The sequence below is a fragment of the Aedes aegypti genome, chromosome 3 (genome assembly GCF_002204515.2).
Source record: "Aedes aegypti strain LVP_AGWG chromosome 3, AaegL5.0 Primary Assembly, whole genome shotgun sequence".
NCBI classification, from domain to species: domain Eukaryota; kingdom Metazoa; phylum Arthropoda; class Insecta; order Diptera; family Culicidae; genus Aedes; species Aedes aegypti.
The window spans coordinates 202,547,749-202,553,989 of NC_035109.1; the positions used below are offsets into that span (position 1 = coordinate 202,547,749).

General features: G+C 40.2%; 2 long non-coding RNA genes across 3 annotated transcripts; one reads left to right on the top strand and one right to left on the bottom strand.

Moving 5' to 3' along the window:
• Window positions 1–1,816: 1,816 nt before the first annotated feature.
• LOC5572485 lies at window positions 1,817–4,955 on the top strand. 2 transcript variants are annotated; one of them, XR_002501988.1, is made up of 3 exons: window positions 1,817–2,129; window positions 2,196–2,429; window positions 4,680–4,955. It is a non-coding gene; the product is annotated as an uncharacterized LOC5572485 (long non-coding RNA). The 2 variants fall into 2 exon arrangements; XR_002501987.1 differs by having other exon boundaries at window positions 1,818–2,129; window positions 4,694–4,955.
• On the bottom strand, window positions 2,914–3,672 carry LOC110678853. Its single transcript, XR_002501986.1, has 3 exons — window positions 3,527–3,672; window positions 3,356–3,466; window positions 2,914–3,297 (listed from the first exon to the last, which is right to left on the bottom strand). It is a non-coding gene; the product is annotated as an uncharacterized LOC110678853 (long non-coding RNA).
• Window positions 4,956–6,241: the final 1,286 nt, after the last annotated feature.

Genomic DNA, 6,241 nt, shown 5'->3' on the forward strand with positions numbered 1-6,241 from the left:
AGATCACCTCAGCAGACAGAATCGCAAATCGACCACGTTTTGATCAATGGACGGCACTTCTCCGACATAACCGACGTCAGAACCTATCGTGGCGCTAACATTGACTCCGACCACTACCTGGTGATGGTGAATCTGCGCCTACATCAATGATGTACGGTACCGACGCCCGCCCCGGAACAATCTCGAGCGGCTGAAACAATCGGATGTCGCCAATACGTTCGGGCAGCATCTTGAGGCAGCGTTGCCGGATGAGGGCGAGCTCGATAGGGCCCCTCTTGAGGACTGCTGGAGGACAGTGAAAGCAGCCATTAACGACGCTGCCGAAAGCATTGTCGGATATGTGGAACGGAGCTCAAGAAACGATTTGTTCGACGAGGAGTGCCTGGAGGTTTTAGAGGAGAAGAATGCAGCGCGGGCTGCAATGGTGCAGCATGGTACGCTGTAAAACGTGGAACGATGCAGACTGAAGCGGAAACAGCAAACTCGCCTATTCCAGGACATAAAGTGCCGCCTGGAAGAGGTAGAATGCCAAGTGATGGAGTTGCTGTACCGTTCTCAAGAAACGCGGAAGTTCTATCAGAAGCTCAACACATCCCGCAATGGCTTCGTGCCGCGAGCTGAGATGTGCCGGGATAAGGATGGGAGCATCTTGACGGACGTACGCGAGGTGATCGAAAGGTGGAAGCAGCATTACGATGAACATCTGAATGGCACAGAAGGTCAGGACAGCGAAGGCGATGGCTACGTCAGCACAGCGGACAGCGGAAACCAACCAGCTCCCACGATGGGGGAAGTTCAGGATGCCATTCAACAGCTCAAGACCAACAAGGCCGCTAGCAAGGATGGTATCGGAGCCGAACTCATCAAGATGGGCTCGGACAGGTTGGCCGCTTGTCTGCATCGGCTGATAGTCAGAATCTGGGACCTTCATCGACGGCCGCTCAACAACGGACCGGATCTTTTCCGTGCGGCAAATCCTCCAGAGATGCCGTGAGTACCAGGTCCCTACGCACCATTTGTTCATCGATTTCAAGGCGGCATACGATAGTATCGACCGCGTAGAGCTATAGAAAATCATGGACGAGAACAGCTTTCCCGGGAAGCTTACAAGATTGATTAGAGCAACGATGGACGGTGTGCAAAACTGCGTGAAGATCTCGGGCGAACACTCCAGTTCGTTTGAGTCTCGGTGGGGACTACGACAGGGCGGTGGAGTTTCGTGCCTGTTGTTCAATATTGCGCTTGAAGGTGTCATGCGGAGAGCCGGACTTAACAGTTGAGGCACGATTCTCACGAGATCCGGACAATTTGTTTGCTTCGCGAACGACATGGATATTATTTGGAGAAAATTTGAAACGGTGGCGAATAGGCCTATTCACAAGACGTTGGAAATGACAGTCCCGTGTTAGCACCGGTCCTCCACCAATGTAAACAAATGCATAGACGGACCTGTCACATGAAAAGGCCTATTGAAAATCAACAAGCAGCCAGGCTGCGGTCAAACTAAACTTTCCGTAAAAATGATCTGAGTATGCCCACGGTATACATAACAAGGTAGGCTATTCTCACGTGTAAACAACGATTTTCAATGAAAACATGTGTCATCATTCCTATCGCCAAGCATGAGGCTAGAACAGGGGGGGTATACGCAACGAGGTGCGCCTACCGTTCATGTTTTGTGGGTGTATTCGTTTGGCTCACAACGCTGCAAGGCTTCCCGCTGTTTGAGTGTTGAAATGCATAAGCATTTGCTGCCTGGCATGGCCCGCGTTTCGACCTGTGCTGTTTGGGTAGGCCCGCGTGAGAGATGATGCTGTTTGGGCCGGCCTGCCCGAGAGATGATTGTTAGGCGAGCTTTGTTTGTAGTTGACAGCCGTCACTCTGAAATATTACAAAACTTCTAAAGTTTAAATCTTAAGCAAATTTGTCATATCCGACGTCTATATATGGCTCAGTTTATGATGTATACTATGTTGTCATAATAAGTTAAACTAATGCTCAATGTGTATAAGCTTATTTTGGTGCAGTGTAGTTTGTGTTGAAGTTTTTGTTTCGCTCGCCATGGTCGACCATCGGGATAGATTTTTCATTTTGAATCTGCATTTCAATTATCCCAAATATTTTATCAGGTAAGTAATGCAACGATAATTCTGTTTCCATTATATTAATATGGATGTAACTGTTTTTGATTTTAGCAACGATTCCTCTTCTGTGAACATAAACAGTGACTGGGTTGAGCAGCTGCTTTAGTTTTCCGGTCCGCAATCAGCCGAAACCAAGAATTTTCAAAACAACGTTGATTCCCCGTTATTATGCACCATTTCGTCGTTTCAACAGCAGCACCATGCGGGATCAAACCCATGAAAAGCCTTGGATGCATAGGACTCAACCGATATTACCCGAAAAGTTAACAAAAATGATTGCGGATGGTAAGTTCAATCGACGCTCAGTTAACTACTTAGGAAACCCAATTAAATAAACCCGTCTAAATATGAACCATTTTTGTACTGCTTCCAAAACAGTCCTCAACCGCATGTTACAATATCTGAACAGTTTGATATAACACCCGAATAAACAATAAATCAACAATACCAGAAACTGTTTTGGCAGTTTGATGAATGGTAATTGTAAAAACTACAATATGGGGAATAGGCGGTTAAGTTATGTCACCATTAGAAAACGACAAGTTTCCAGAACAAAATTTTTCGTTTCCCGTTCGCCAAACAGTCAATATACAATCCATTTTTGGTTCAATCTACTGTAATGCAAACGGTTCATAAGTAGTTAACCTATATGGGTTTCATGAAAATATTTACGGTATATATAATTATGAATTTATAGTTCGTTATTGTTATTCTACCAAATGCGGTATTGTTTGTTTTCTCTTTTCTTCTAAATTCTTAAACACTTACATTTAGTTTTATCACTCGAGTTATTATTGAAAACTTAGAATACACAATTTCTCACAATATTACATTTTGTTAAAAAAAAAAAAGTACGACGAAGTTATCGATTTTTGTAATTCGATGCACATACGGGCTTATTCAAGTGTCGATCCGGAACTTCATCAGCGATCAGAAACGTTGGGTACACCGAATCACGGGCTTCATTATCCGATTTGTTTTTCCGGAACTTACCCCGTCCCGTAGCTGTAGGTTCGGGTTCGGCTGTTCCATTTCTGGACATAATTTGTCGATATCTGCTGATTGGGGCAGCAAGGGCTGTTGAGTTCGGTTTTCACGGAAGTTTCCATACTCCCGCAGTTCGTAGGTTTGATTATTATTTTAGATTCAAATACTGAAAAAAGAGAAGTATTAAATACTGTTTGAATCCTCTTTCGTATCAAATTACTCACTAGAAAAACTTGCTTGGAATCATCGAACTTTTGCGGACAAGCAAACATTTTCGAGTTGCCTTCCGTGATCCGCAGTTGATACTCTCGCTTGCCTATTTTAAATTTTTGATGCTGAAATGAAAATAAAATGTTAAATACTGTTTTGATCCTCATTCGTATCAAATTACTTACCAAAAAAACTTAGAACAAAACAGAATAACTGACTTTTTGCAAATTTGTGAAGTCATTTTTTCCTGTTTTCGTGAACAACACAAACAAACACGCTAAGAATAATGCCAGCGAGTTTGGCATAATTTACAAAAGTTTCATTCGGTAATTAAAAATAATTTCTAGTTTTCATTAATCTGGATTAAAAATATTAAACAACATAAATTTTGTGTTGGTTTCCTTTTTTGGTTGAGTTGTGTGGTAAATGTTTTCAAAGCTAAACGATCACTTCGATATCTGGTGACCAGTAGAAGAACCGGCGAAAAAGGGGTTTGGGATGAGAACGCATTGTGTGCAGCATAGAAAGGAGCACACAATGTATACTTTTTCTAGGAATAGGTATTGTGTAGACTATCAGAGAGCACTGAAAAACATAATTAACATTTTTTTCCTTCGAAAATATACAGGTCCGGTCGGTGTTCATGTAAGTTTAGTGGGAGAAAATAGGAAAATTTGTGTTTCACGACATAAGTTATAAATATCAAGTAATAAACATTCGTATTCTTTGGTAATTTTTTGTGATATCAGGTGTATCGCAAGAATAATGGATGAAAATGATTATATCAATGGAAAATAGTACAATAATCGATTGATTATGACCTAAATTGAGGTTGAAAAATTGAAATTCAGACATAAGAAACTTTTTCAGTGACATTTCATTCGTTCCTCCCTAGTGAACTATATGACGGTGGTGCATTGTATTTGCCTATAATATCTGATCGTTAAATTTGCATAGCCACAGTGAGCTGTTTTAGGCGTGCCTAAAAACTCATGCATGCAACTGTTTGCCAAACTGTCCAATAATTGTAATATATAGTGACATGTCTACATGGAAGTGTGTTGCGTAAGTATAAGCACATACAATTTGGCTGATGGTGATCTTATTTTGTTACCATTTAGTGAAAATTTCCATTTTCATATCATGCTACAATTCGTGAACAGTTTCATGTATTGTAACTATTCGGTAAAGACTTCTTAGATTGTTTTTAATGGTTTAACGCTTTTGAATTCATATTGTTCCAAATTAAAACAACCATTTGTGTTGCACTAACCTTAACAGAAAAAAGAAACTTACTGTTTGGAAACTACGACAAATTGTGTTTTTCTATGCGGGAAGGTTTTATTTTGCAGATAAAGCTCGGATTGATCGAATAGTGGTTCCCGACGGATATCTACACTCTTCAGGGAATTGGAAGCAGACAACAGATGCCATAGTAAACCACTACCAGCAACAGCAAACTAAAGGCATTCATCCGCTGGGTAAAGCATACGGCGAGAGAGAGAAACTAATGTTCCGATCCCGAAACACAATGCTGTTATGTAATGCATAAATCTTGTCATTAGTGTTTACACAAACATTCTTATATTGAAATAAAGATCGGTTTTTGTTATATTTTCAGCTTCTGGTAATACATAAACAGAAAGATAACCTCAATCGCGCTGTTTTTTTTAAATGGATTTGAGCTTTCTTATACGAGACAGTGTATTCATCAAAGTTATACTAGGCCAGACTAGTCAGCACCTAAACGAAGCTTAGGGGCAACCAGGCGAAAATCATTTAGTCTGCTATTTAAACTATTTAGTTTTGATTTTTTTCAGAGTGTACACCCACCCTGGGCTAGGGGCTCATTCAAAAATTTCAAAACGCTTTAGGGGGTGGGTGGGTGTCCGAACGTTGTTACGGCTAATACAAAAATAGTAAACTGTCAATACAAAAAGCGTCACGAGGGGGTGGGTGGGTGTCCAAAATAAGTAATAGGGTCCTAAAATGTTTAATGAAATCTTGTTTTCATTTAATATTACGAAAGAGCATGTTACTACAACTACTTTAGCATTTTTTTCCCGCTCAAATATCGGATAAATCATATTAAAACTTTAATTTAAAAATTGGATCCATTAATGAACCTTGACACTTGAGATCATGTTTGACGTTCGCTTAGTCGACAAAAATACCACAGCGGTTCAACTTTTTAACACCGGGGTTGTTCTTTTCTGACATTTCAGAAGGGACACGGAAAACAAAATACGCAGGGCTTTAGGACCCTATTTAAGCGTTATGAAATATATGAACAAGCCCTAGAAGGATAGAAAAAGAGAGCTAGGGGAAGGGGTGGTAAAATGAACACCTTAAGGATATCATCTTGTTTCTGATAGAAAAACGAGGAATTTTCGCAGTTCTATCGCACAACTCAAAAAATAGGGATGTTATCTACAGCAGCGACACAAATTTAAACTAAAATAGCTATATATTCACATATTTTTGTCGCTAGAAAAAAACGATGCAAATGTTCATTTTACCTGCACTATGTGGGTAAAATGAACAGCTGTTGGTGGTAAAATGAACATCATGCATAAAACGTGAGCAAAACAAATATTTTTGTAAATCTTCATTGCATATGGGTTTATTCACAAATTTCATAACGCCAAAAATAGCCATTTTCGACACCCACCCACCCCCTCGTAACGCTTTTTGTATAAATATTTTATAAATTTTGTATGAGCCGTAACATCACGAGGGCACCCACCCACCCCTTTCAGCGTTATGAAATTTGTGGATGGGCCCTATCCGAAAACATGTCCATTAAAGATAGTATCCCATTCAAAAAGAAATTTCAAAATATCAAATCAATACAGTACCAGAACAACGGCCTAACAAATGTAAACAAATTGAGTTTTATT